Source organism: Capra hircus, chromosome 19, assembly GCF_001704415.2.
Source record: "Capra hircus breed San Clemente chromosome 19, ASM170441v1, whole genome shotgun sequence".
Taxonomy (NCBI): Eukaryota; Metazoa; Chordata; class Mammalia; order Artiodactyla; family Bovidae; genus Capra; species Capra hircus.
In genome coordinates this window covers 37,605,224-37,618,607 of record NC_030826.1, presented here as the reverse complement: position 1 = coordinate 37,618,607, position 13,384 = coordinate 37,605,224, and the positions used below count along the sequence as shown (strand labels likewise).

Sequence of the window (13,384 nt, the reverse complement as noted above, 5' to 3'; positions counted from 1 at the left end):
AGGGATTGAGCTTGCATCTCCTGCACCTTCTGCATTGCAGGCGGATCCTTTGCCCACTGAGCCACCTGGGAAACCCCTATATGCAGAGTATATCGTGCAAAATGTCTGACTGGATGAATCACAAGCTGGAACTAAGATTGTCAGGGGAAATATCAATAACCTCAGATTTGCAGATAATACCACCCTAATGGCAGAAAGTGAAGAAGAACCAAAGAGTCTCTTGATGAGGGAAAGAAGAGAGTAAAAAAGCTGGCTTGAAACTCAACACTAAGAAAAAACTAAGATCATGGCATCCAGTCCCATCACTTCATGGCAAAGTGGAAGCAGTGACAGATTTTATTTCCTTGGGTTCCAGAATTACTGCAGATGGTGACTGCCCCCATGAAATTAAAAGACACTCCTTGGAAGGAAAGCTATGACAAACCTTGACTGCATATTAAAAAGCAGAGATATAAATTTGCCAACAAAGTTCCATCCGTTCAGTTCAGTTCAGTCACTCAGTCATGTCTGACTCTTTGTGACCCCATGAATTGCAGCACGCCAGGCCTCCCTGTCCATCACCAACTCCCGGAGTTCACTCAAACTCATGTCCATTGAGTCGGTGATGCCATCCAGCCATCTCATCCTCTGTCGTCCCCTTTTCCTTCTGCCCCCAATACCTCCCAGCATCAGAGTCTTTTCCAATGAGTCAACTCTTCGCATGAGATGGCCAAAGTACTGGAGTTTCAGCTTTAGCATCATTCCCTCCAAAGAAATCCCAGGGCTGATCTCCTTCAGAATGGACTGGTTGGATCTTCTTGCAGTCCAAGGGACTCTCAAGAGTCTTCTCCACAGTTCAAAAGCATCAATTCTTCAACGCTCAGCTTTCTTCACAGTCCAACTCTCGCATCCATACATGACCACAGGAAAAACCATAGCCTTGACTAAACGGACCTTTGCTGGCAAAGTAATGTCTCTGCTTTTCAATATGCCATCTAGGTTGGTCATAACTTTTCTTCCAAGGAGTAAGCGTCTTTTAATTTCATGGCTGCAGTCACCATCTGCAGTGATTTTGGAGCCCAAAAAGATAGTTTGACACTGTTTCCATTGCTTCCCCATCTATTTCCCATGAAGTGATGGGACCAGATGCCATGATCTTCGTTTTCTGAATGTTGAGCTTTAAGCCAACTTTTTCACTCTCCTCTTTCACTTTCATCAAGAGGCTTTTTAGTTCCTCTTCACTTTCTTATATATTTGGTATTTGCTGAATGAGTAGATACTAAGCGTTCTCACCACAAAACAAAAGCAAATAAAATTATGTGAGGTGATGGATGTATTAATTAACTTGATTGTGGTAATAATTTCATAATGTATATGTGTATTAAATCATTACATTGGCCTTTAAAAAAAATCACATTGTACAACCTAAATACATACAAGTTTTGTCAATCATACATCAATAAAGCTGGGTGGAATGAAATAATATATGTCTACATTATTTGATTATTGTAAAAATTACACACATGCTTTTTCATCATCATCACTTTTCTCCATTCTTGGTGATTTCCTCTGACCTCTCTAGTTCAGAGTGTTCAGCTAAATATAACACTTGCTAGTTCAAAAGGAGTTTATGAGCCACTGTTCTAGGCACTATGAAAATAAAGACAAACGAAGTGGTCTTTGCCTTCAAGGTAATCAGAGGGCTATAACGCTCTAGACTAAAAGCCATAATAGAGGCTCCTGCAGAGAATACTCTAGGAATACAGTTGTAAAATTTCCAATTCAGATGGAGTGGAAGAGGCGACAATGGGGCTGAGTATTAGAGGATGCATAAGCATTATCCAAACAGAAGAAGGTAGGAGGACATTCTAGGTAGAGATAAAACATGCAAAGACATGAAGTTGAGTCAGAACAAAGATATTTTGAATTCAAAAAGTCACTGTTTCATCAAAGGACATAAACAGAGTGAAAGGTAATCCACAGAATGGAAGAAAATATTTACAAATCTTATATCTGATAAGGGGTTAATATCCAGAATGTATAAAGAACTCTTACAATTCAACAACAAAAAATAAACAACTCTATTACAAATAGGCAGAGGACTTGAATAGACATTTCTCTAAAGAAGATATACAAAGAGCCAATAAGCACATGAAAGGATGTCCACCATCACTAATCATTAAGGAAAAGTAATTTAAACCACAATGAGAAACCACATCACATACATTAGAATAGCTACCATCAAAGAAAAAGAGAGAGAAAGAAAGAAAAGAAAAGAAGCATTGGTGAGGATGTAAAGAAATGAAAACCCTTGCGCATTGTTGGTAAGAAGTGAGCAGCTGCTGGGGAAAGCAGTATAAAGGTTCCCTTCAAAATTATATAAATTATCATACAACCCAGCAATTCCACTTCTGGGTATATACTCTAAAGAATTCAAATAAAGGCTTCAAAAGATGCTTATGCACTCATGTTCATAGCAGCACTATTCAAAATAGCATAAAAGTAGAAGCAACTCAAGTGTCCATCAACAGGTGAATAAATAAATATTATATAAACACACAATGGAATATAATTCAGCCTTAAAAAGGATGGAAAATCTACATTTCCCACACTACAACATGGATGAATTTTGAGGATATTATGCTAAGTGAAATAAGCCAGTCATAAAAATGACAAACATTGTATGATTTCACTTACATGAAGTATCCAGAGTAGTCAAATTCATAGAGGTAGACGATGGAACGGTGGTTATCATGGGCTGGAGAAAAAGAGAATGAGGAGTGATTATTTAATGGATACAGACTCAGTTTTTCAAGATGAAAAGAGTTCTAGAACTGTTTGCACCAAAGTGAATGCGCTTAACACTTGTGTTCTGTACACTTAAAAATTATTAAAATTGTAAATTTTATGGGATGTGTATTATACCACAATTTTTTGCAAAAGATATTTTGGGAAAGTTAAAGGAGTTTGTAAGGACTGGGTATTATTGCTAACTTTTTTAGGTGGGACAATTGTTTATATAGGACAATATTTTTTATTCTTAGGAAATGCATACTAAAAAATTTAAGGGAGAAGTGCAACCTATTTTGAAATTCATGGATGGAAAGATAGATGTATAAATAAAAAGTTATATAAAACCAACCTGATAAAATGATAACCCGTGGATTCAGGCAGATGTACAGTGTTCATTGTACTATTCTTTCAATATTTTCTCAATATTTGAAAATTTGTATAATAAAATTTGGGGGGAAAAAAACTTCTTAATTGATTTATGAAGGTGGAAATAATGACCAAGTCATCAAACATGCAGAAAACACTTAGATGTTTCAGTAGGAGTTAACTCTGGGTATGACTGCCCCAAAAAAGTCAACAAAACAAAAAATAATCACAAGCTCTATTAACAGAAATATAGTACTCATAGTGTGACTCTGGGCAAGTATTTATCCTCTACAAGTCTCAGTTTCATCATGTACAAAATAGGAAAAGAATTAAATGATACACTGAGTGTTAAGAGCTTGAAACATAAATGAATATTCAACAAGTCTCCATAAGTAGCTGTTAGGATTGCAAGAATAAGGAAAATGCGACAGTCCTAATGGACTTCTGTGCTGGTGGCGCTATGCTCTGCGCCCGGTGTGGTCAAAGCATATTCCTCTGGTTTCTTGGGTGATATTGTCATGTCATATAATGAGCTGCTGAAGGATAACAGGGTTTCACCTAGAGTGGGAAAGACTGAGGTAAGGAAAGCATTATGACTGTCTTCTGAGAGCTAAAGGATTAAGCCCTAGGAGCAAAGGGAGAAAGTTCATTAAAACAAAGCTCATGTTAAATAAGGTTTGAAGACAAAACTGACTGTGTCAGGAAGTTGTTAGCTCCCTGACTCTGATGATGGGTAAGTTGCAATCAGAGGCTGGACAACCACTTGATGAAAACATTGTCATGAAAACGAGATTGGGCCAAATAATCTTCATGGTCCGTTCCAATTCAGGGAGTCTAAGATGCTCTTAAAATATAGCACCTGCAACTGAATGATGCCTTAGAGGTGAGATAGTGAGACAAATACCCTCCTTACTAAAGTTATTGTTACTTAAATCTTGAAGATCTCTATGTTATGTGAAGAAGAGAGAAAACTCAAAATTAACTATATTTGTTGTATCTGTCTGTTGTTAATATTATGTCACCTATGCCAAATGTTCGATCTACTCATCTTCACTCTTGTATTCATTCACTCATCTTTTCAGTATTTCATATTTATTTACAAGATATGTCTCCCCCCTCCCCCAGGTATTAAGGATACAAAAATGAACAGACATAAGAACAAGAAATATATGCAATGTAAGGGCCCAAAGGTGGAATTAAGAGACATGGGCAGAGCAGATAAGGACACAGATTCACTCTGGCTATGGATGGTGGGAAGTCTTCCTTGAAATATTTGAGCTGCATCTTGGAAGACGAATGAGGTTTTCCAGATGTAAAATGAGTAGAAAATCATTCAGGCAAATGGCAGAGCTTATTAGAAGTCAAAATAGAAAAGAATACCATGTTTTGGAGGGAAACGTAACCAGGTAAGACCTGGTAAGGTCTCAAGGATATATAAAAGGCCAAGAACATTAGGAATATGTATCGCAATTCTAAAAAGAAAGAGACTTAAACACCCAGCTTTCTCTTTCTTCTCTTCTCATTTTTCGAGATCCCCTCATAAAACCCAGTATCTTTTCATTCTTTAAACTGGTGACCTCATATTTTCACAATGTAAGTTTTAAGAATTTTCTTGCCTCCCAGCTATCCTTATATTTTAAGAGAATTTGAAGCTGTAGAAATCTGGAATTAGTCTCTTCCTGGTAGTACATTTCAGATTATTAATTCCTCAGAATACACCTTACCTCCTCCTTACTTCTTTTGTTTGGATTGTCTTGGATTTCCCATCAGAACCCTCTCTGCAAGCTTGTCATGTGTGGAACACTCTTAGATTTCCTTAGTGTGGCCTCCAATTAATCGAAATTCCTTTTCCCTCCATTGCTTTAGCTAACAAGCAGTGCTGATGATGGGAAAGATGAAAGTGAAAGCTGAAGAGGCTCATGAAGCCTTAACTTGACCTATAAAAGAATTCCAGCATGATCCCTGAGAAAACCTGTATGCAGGTCAAGAAGCAACAGTTAGAACCAGACATGGAACAATGGACTGGTTCAAAATCAGGAAAGGACTATGTCAAGACTGCATATTGTCACCCTGCTTATTTAACTTACATGAAGAGTACATCAAGCAAAATGCCAGGCTGGATGAAGCACAAGCTGGAATCAAGATTGCCAGGCAAAATATCAATAACTTCAGATATGCAGATGACACCACCCTTAAGGCAGAAAGCGAATAGGAACTAAAGAGCCTCTTGATGAAGGTGAAAGAGGAGAATGAAAAAACTGGTTTAAAACTCAACATTCAGAAAACTAAGATCATGGCATGCAGTCCCATCACTTCATGGCAAATAGATGGGGAAACAGTGGAAACAGTGTCAGACTTTATTTTGGGGGGCTCCAAAATCACTGCACATGGTGACTGCAGCCATGAAATTAAAAGATGCTTCCTCCTTGGAAGAAAAGCTATGACCAATCTAGACAGCATGTTAAAAAACAGAGATATTACTTTGCTATTGATGCTTTTGAACTGTGGTGTTGGAGAAGACTCTTGAGAGTCCCTTGGACTGCAGGGAAATTCAACCAGTCCATCATAAAGGAGATCAGTCCTGAGTGTTCATTGGAGGGACTGATGTTGAAGCTGAAACTCCAATACTTTGGCCACCTGATGCGAACAGCTGACTCATGGAAAAGACCCTGATACTGGGAAAGATTGAAGGCAGGAGGAGAAGGGGACGACAGAGGATGAGATGGTTGGATGGCATGACCGACTTGATGGACATGCGTTTGGGTAAACTCCAGGAGTTGGTAATGGACAGGGAGGCCTGGCATGCTGTAGTCCATGGGACCCCAAAAAGTCAGACATGATTGAGCAACTGAGCAACAATCATGATCCCAATATGGGTTCAGTCAGTTCAGTCGCTCAGTCTGACTCTTTGTGACCCCATGGACTGCAGCACGCCAGGCTTCCCTGTCCTTCACCATCTCCCAGAGCTTGCTCAAACTCATGTCCATAGAGTCAGTGATGCCATCCAACCATTTCATCCTCTGTCATCCCCTTCTCCTCCTGCCTTCAATCTTTCCCAGCATCAGGGTCTTTTCCAATGAGTCAGCTCTTCGCATCAGGTGGCCAAAGTATTGGAGTTTCAGCTTCAACATCAGTCCCTCCAATGAACACTCAGGACTGATCTCCTTTAGGATGGACTGGCTGGATCTCCCTGCAGTCCAAGGGACTCTCAAGAGTCTTCTCCAACACCACAGTTCAAAAGCATCAGTTCTTCGGCACTCAGCTTTCTTTATAGTCCAATTTTCACATCCATACGTGACTACTGGAAAAACCATAGCTTTGACTATATGGACCTTTTGTTGGCAAAGTAATGTCTCTGCTTTTTAATATGCTGCCTAGGTTGGTTATAACTTTTCTTCCAAGGAGGAAGCATCTTTAATTTCATGGCTGCAATCACCATCTGCAGTGATTTTGGAGCCCCCAAAAATAAAGTCTGACACTGTTTCCACTGTTTCCCCATCTATTTCCCATGAAGTGATGGGACCAGATGCCATGATCTTAGTTTTCTGAATGTTGAGTTTTAAGCCAACTTTTCACTCTCCTCTTTCACTGTCATCAGGAGGGTCTCTAGTTCTTCTTTGCTTTCTGCCATAAGGGTGGTATCATCTGCATATCTGAGGTTATTGATATTTCTCCTGGAAGTGTTGATTCCAGCTTGTGCTTCCTTCAGCCAAGTGTTTCTCATGATGTAGTCTGCATATAAGTTAAATAAGCAGGGTTAAATAAGCATATGTTAAATATACAGCCTTGATGTACTCCTTTCCCTATTTGGAACCAGTCTGTTGTTCCATGTCCAGTTCTAACTGTTGCTTCCTGACATGCATACAGATTTCTCAAGAGGCACGTCAGGTGGTCTGGTATTTCCGTCTCTTTCAGAGTTGCCACAGTGTGTGGTGATCCACACAGTCAAAGGCTTTGGAATAGTCAATAAAGCAGAAGTAGATGTTTTTCTGGAATGCTCTTGCTTTCTCAATGATCCAACGGATGTTGGCAATTTGATCTCTGGTTCCTCTGCCTTTTCTAAATCCAGCTTGAACATCTGAAAGTTCATGGTTCACGTACTGTTGAAGCCTAACTTGGAGAATTTTGAGCATTACTTTAGTAGCGTGTGAGATAAGTGCAATTGTTTGGTAGTTTGAGCATTCTTTGGCATCGCCTTTCTTTGGGATTGGAATGAAAACTGACCTTTTCCATTCCTGTGGCCACTGCTAAGTTGTCCAAATTTGCTGGCATATTGGGTGCAGCACTTTCACAGCATCATCTTTTAGGATTTGAAATAGCTCAATTGGAATTCCATCACCTCCACTAGCTTTGCTCATAGTGATGTTTTCTAAGGCCGACTTGACTTTGTATTCCAGGATGTCTGGCTCTAGGTGAGTGATCACACCATCTTGATTATCTGGGTTGTGATGATCTTTTTTGTACAGTTCTTCTGTGTATTCTTGCCACATATTCTTCTTAATATCTTCTGCTTCTGTTAGGTCCATACCATTCCTGTCCTTTATTGAGCCCATCTCTGCATGAAGTGTTCCCTTGGTATCTTTAATTTTCTTGAAGAGATCTCTAGTCCTTCTCATTCTATTGTTTTCCTCTATTTCTTTGCACTGATCACTTAGGAAGGCTTTCTTCTCTCTCCTTGCTACTCTTTGGAACTCTGCATTCCAATGGGTTATTCAGTTTTAATCCTGTTTTCATCTCTGTGGTGTTGGAGAAGACTCTTGAGAGTCCCTTGGACTGCAAGGAGATCCAACCAGTCCATTCTGAAGGAGATCAGCCCTGGGATTTCTTTGGAAGGAATGATACTAAAGCTGAAACTCCAGTACTTTGGCCACCTCATGCCAAGAGTTGACTCATTGGAAAAGACTCTGATGCTGGGAGGGATTGGGGACAGGGGGCAGGAGGAGAAGGGGACGACACAGGATGAGATGGCTGGATGGCATCACTGACTCGATGGACGTGAGTCTGAGTGAACTCCGGGAGTTGGTGATGGACAGGGAGGCCTGGCGTGCTATGATTCATGGGGTCGCAAAGAGTCAGACACGACCGAGCGACTGAACTGAACTGAGTTTCAATAAAGAACTGCTGAGAGAAAGAACTGTAATTCCCCCATTACTACTATTTAATGATTTCAGCAAAAATTGATACTCCCTTTGGTCAAGGGGTTGAGAGTGACTGTCTGCAAAGAAACTATGGCGTGCCTGCTCGCTGTCTGCGCCCACACCTCCGCTGCTGCCGAGGGCCCGGCTTCGCTCCTCCTGCTGCTCCGCCTTCTTGCCTGTGAGCTGCCTGGCGGCCGCCCAGGCAAACGTGGCCGACAGGAAACTGTACATCCAGGGCGTCCCGCGTGGAGCCAGCGAGAACGAACTGAAGAAGGCATATAGAAAGTTAGACAAAGAATACCATCCTGGTAAGAGTCCAAATGCTGGTGACAAATTCAAAGAAATAAGTTTTTCATATGCTGCTGCTGCTAAGTCGCTTCAGTCGTGTCCGACTCTGTGCAACCCCATAGACGGCAGCCCACCAGGCTCCCCCGTCCCTGGGATTCTCCAGGCAAGAACACTGGAGTGGGTCGCCATTGCCTTCTCCAGTGCGTGAACATGAAGTGAAAGTGAAGTCGCTCAGTCATGTCCGACTCTTCGCGACCCCATGGATGGCAGCCCACCAGGCTCCTCCGTCCATGGGATTTTCCAGGCAAGAGTACTGGAGTGGGGTGCCATCGACTTCTCCGGTTTTTCATATGAAGTACTATCAAATCCTGAGAAGCGGGCACTATATGACGGATATGGAGAACAAGGTCTTCGGGAGGGTGGAAGTGGTGGCATGGGTATTTTCTCTCTCATTTTTGGTGGAGGCTTATTTGGCTTCATGGTCAATCAGAGCAGAAGTCGAAATGGCAGAAGAAGAGGAGGGGACATGATGCATCCGCTCAAAGTATTTTTAGAAGACCTGTGTAATGGCAAGACAACCGGACTACACCTCAGCAAGAACGCACTCTGCGGCGCGCAGTGGCCAAGGTGAGAGTGTGGAGCTAGCTATTCAGAAGGGTAGTGCTGGTCGGGGTCAAGGTGTACACATCATGATCAAACAGCTGGCTCCAGGAATGGTACAGCAGATGCAGTCTGTGTGTTTGGACTGTAATGGAGAAGGAGAGGTAATTAATGAAAAGGACCGTTGTAAAAAAATGTGAAGGGAAGAAGGTGATTAAAGAAGTCAAGATTCTTGAAGTCCACATAGACAAAGGCCTAAAACATGGACAGAGAATTTACATTTACTGGGGAAGCAGAGCAGACCCCAGGAGTGGACCCAGGAGATGTTGTTCTTTTGCTACAAAAGAAAGAACATGAGGTGTTCCAGAGAGATGGGAATGATTTCCACATGACATATAAGATAGGACTTGTTAAAGCTCTGTGTGGATTTCAGTTCACATTTAAGCACCTTGATGGACATCAGATTGTGGTAAAATAACCCCCTGGCAAAGTAATCAAACCAGGATGTGTTCTTATAGTTCAAGGTGAAGGAATGCCACAATATCATAATCCCTTTGAAAAAGGTGATCTTTACATAAAGTTTGATGTACAGTTTCCTGAAAACAACTGGATCGACCTAGACAAGCTTTCTGAATTAGAAGATCTTCTATCACCTAGACCAGAAGTTCTAAGTATTATTGGAGACGCAGAGAAGGTAGAGCTTCAAGAATTTGATAGCACTCAGGACTCAGGAGGTGGTCAGAGGCCTGACGCCTATAATGATAGCTCTGATGAAGAAAGCAGTAGCCATCACGGACCAGGAGTGCAATGTGCCCATCAATAAACTCTGCAAACAAATTGCACGGGTGGATTTTCTTTCCACATTGGCCTGGTTTGTTTTCTGCAATCCAGCTGGAGCATCTGGTCAACCCAGGTGAACTGATGGACATCTGTTGGTCTATGTGTAACTTTTTAAACTGGTATAGTATCTACAGAGTATATAATTTAAACTAACCACAAAGCTTTACATCTTCATCTCGACTGTTCTCTAGCAGAATAAAACACTTGAAACAAGACTCCCTTTCACACATGGGTTATAAATTTCAGTCCTGATATCTGTGCTTGATTTTTATCAGTTTTGTGTAGATTTTGTGTTTCATATTTTAAATTCAAATCCCACTTTGTAAAGTTTCTATATAGTTTGTCCTGAAGCTTTGTGTTTGGCTGCATCTACATAAGCTGCTACAAATAGAATAATTTCATAGGCTGTATCTATCATTTAGATGCATGGGAAAATGGACTTTGCACACAATGGGTTTGGAGCTGACTGGGAACAATGGAAAAAATATCATTAGCTGAGCTGTGGTTGTAAAGTTTTGGGTAGGGGTGTGTTTCTTTTTCTTTCTTATTTGTACCATCTTGTGAAAGGTTTCTGGAACTGAATAATAAAAAGCAGTTGGTGTTTATTAAAAAAAGAAAAAAATATGGCATGCTTGGAGTCCCTTAGCTTGTGAAATTACCAAGACTGATTATTTCAGCATGGTTGTCTCCAAGCCAGCTTCAACACAAGAAGAAAGGACTGGTAAGATGCCTTCCCCTGAACAGTTTAATTTGTTTGACACATCTTATTGGTAAAAGCTCAGGTGAAGGGATACTGAAGCCGAACGAGGGCTGGGATCTCTAAATATGTTGAAAATGTTATCTGTTCTTTCTCAAATATGTCTCTCCCCTTCAGGTATTTGCTCTGTGATAGCCTTTTCCCTTGGCAGCCGTTGAGTCTCTGTGCCTCATATTTCAAAACTGATAAGGAAAGGCGAGACCCTCCTGTGTTGCGGGGCACCTGGGGAAGAGAGGCCATATGTAACTTGGGCTGTGTAGCCTCACAGCCAGTGCTCGCCCACCTCCCCCTTGTTGTGCAGGCCTCACTTGGCTAGACAGCAGAAGGTAACAGAGAAGGAGAAAATAAATGGGCTTTCTCTGAAGGACTCACACATGCAGTCTCTACTGATCTCCTTATCTGCACACTTGGCAAATTCTTTACAACATCTGATCAAGGAAGGGCTTTTTTTGATGTTTCTACGTGTTCTAGATTTACTGCCCTGCTGCTGGGATATGGTGAGATGCCCTTATCAGGAGCCTCTTCAGAGCCTTTTCCAGATGGCTTGCAAGGTCTGTGTATTTTTAAATAAACATCAAACTAGTCCTGGAATGTGGCTTCTCTGGGGCTAAAGCAACATTTGCATGAAGCAGGAGAGGAGATGCCAGACCCTAATCCAACTGTGTCCCTTCTCTCTCCCCTTCCTGTCTCACCCTAGACTTCCCATCAAGTTAATTCTGCTGTCAGAACCACTCCGTTAGTCCCTAGGATCAGGACTGAGCTACAGGAGGGGAAGCTCCTCATGGCCTCCAGGCTTCTGCCTTTCTAGCTGCCTTGAGCCTGACTCTGTTGGCCAGTGCTGGGATGCTCACAGGTGGAAGGAGTTGGAGATTTCTGATCTGCTTATTACTCAAAGGCTTCAGAGCTCTGATCTATATGTCTACCATGATCAAGATCTCCAATAGAGTGGAGGAGGGGGCAGGAGAGGTGTAGGGGGAGGCAGATTCACGTGAAAGCAGACACTGGACAAAAAAGCTGAAAACCCCCACTTATCCATCCCTGTATCACAACTCCCAGTACCTAGGAAGTCACAGCATTCACATACCCATCATAATGGGTTCTCAATGAGAATCTCTTCCCAAATTCATGTTAATAGCCCCCTTCCCATTGTCCTCAGGCTTGCAGTAATATGCCAAACCTGAACCCTTCAACATCAAGGTCAATTACGTTCAAAGTGCCTACATATTTCCAAACTTGGAGAAGACACCCCCGCAAGTGGAAGATTCCTGAAGCAAAACCTCCCATAATGGACAAGCCCTCAGACCATAGGGGTTTTCATAGAATCCAGGAGTCAACCAATATGTGACTTGGACTCTATTTGCAGGAATTCTTGATCTTTAAGGGTTATACCCACACATATATATGCACACACACACACACTCCCTAGTTAAACCTGGTCATCTTGAATATTGGGGTAGTCTGCTTGATTTCTCTTCTTCTACAGGGAAAAAGCAGTGTTTCAGACTCTATAAACAACAACTGGTGGTCTGAGAGCTAAGGCAGGGTTAAGAGTGGGATGCGGTGGAAGACAGGCTGACATCCTAAATGCATTGCATCCAGATATGTGGACTTATATATAAATTCTAGAGGGTCAGAGGCAGAAAAAGGAAATGATATGTTGCTTTCCAGATATGTGATCTTGGGTACACTACTTATTTTCTCTGAGCCTTGGGCTCTTCATATGTGAGAACAATGATCATACTAACCTCCCAGAGACGAGATGAGACATAAAGGCTAATAGCCAAGTGTTATATAAATGTCAATAACAACAACAATGATAACAAAAATAATAACAGCTGCCACCAAGAAGGGAAGTAGGGAAAAGCATTGCGAAAGAAGTGGCGTTCCCTGGATAGCAGAGCTGGAGAAGCTGCCTTAGCCCAGGTAAATATGCACTTCCTTCTCTGGAGATAAGAGGGCTGCTCCTTCTCACCTTCCACGTTGTTTCTCTACTCTAATGCTCCTTTCTCTTCTCACAAATTACACAGACTCAGCTCAGCAAATGTTTGTTCCCCACAATGGCTACCAATCTGGCCACTTCCTCACCAAACTTGGGGATTTGTGTGGATCATAGTATCAGTGACTAATGCAGCCCTAGAGGTCAAGTAGATGGACACAGTTTGAAAGAGAGAAAGGATTCCTCCCATTTCTCACCAGCCTGCTCCATTGTCTTTCCCTGCTCAAGCTATCCTATCTGTACCAACAGAAATATAGTGCCTAGATTGAGGGATATAAATTTCTACTCTACTTAGACCTGGTCTAATCACACTTTATATTTTCTGTTCAATTCTAGACACTTTGTTTTGTAGAAAATATTAACTAAGGAAGAAAGAACAGGATGAGGAAAGATCTGGAAATCAGGTCTTAGGAGAAACAAATTAAGGAACTGGAAATGTATATTACTCGAGGGGTATACATGACAGCTCCCTTCCAATATTTGGAGACATGCCTGTGGAAAAGCAATTAAGAGCTGTGGGTTGCCTCCAGAAGGGAGCAAAGGAGTAAGCTCAATGCATGCAAGTCCTAAGGAGACAAACTCCTATTCCATATAAAGGAGTATTTTCTAGTATATAAAGCAGTTCAG

General features: G+C 41.6%; 1 pseudogene; it reads left to right on the top strand.

Annotated features, from left to right (window-relative positions):
* LOC102170462 overlaps positions 1-10,004 on the top strand; it is an 83,536-nt pseudogene extending 73,532 nt beyond the window's left edge.